Below are 228 nucleotides of genomic sequence, written 5' to 3' on the forward strand. Positions count from 1 at the left end.
GAAAGAGTCACGGAAAAGACTACGCGCAGTCACGCCTCAAAGTAGATCAGCCTGTTGCAACGTGTTAACTGTGGCTGCAACAGGAAAGGATTTTCTGAAAAAAGGTTTCTCTCAAACATACCATAAAAAGGAGGGGGGGGGAGACTCTTGAAAACGCTTACTTTGGGAAACAGTAAAATAAATCATGCAGATATAGGCTAGACTCATAGGGGAACCCCCCCAAACCCC

The sequence above is a fragment of the Penaeus monodon genome, chromosome 20 (assembly GCF_015228065.2).
Source record: "Penaeus monodon isolate SGIC_2016 chromosome 20, NSTDA_Pmon_1, whole genome shotgun sequence".
In the NCBI taxonomy this organism is placed as follows: domain Eukaryota; kingdom Metazoa; phylum Arthropoda; class Malacostraca; order Decapoda; family Penaeidae; genus Penaeus; species Penaeus monodon.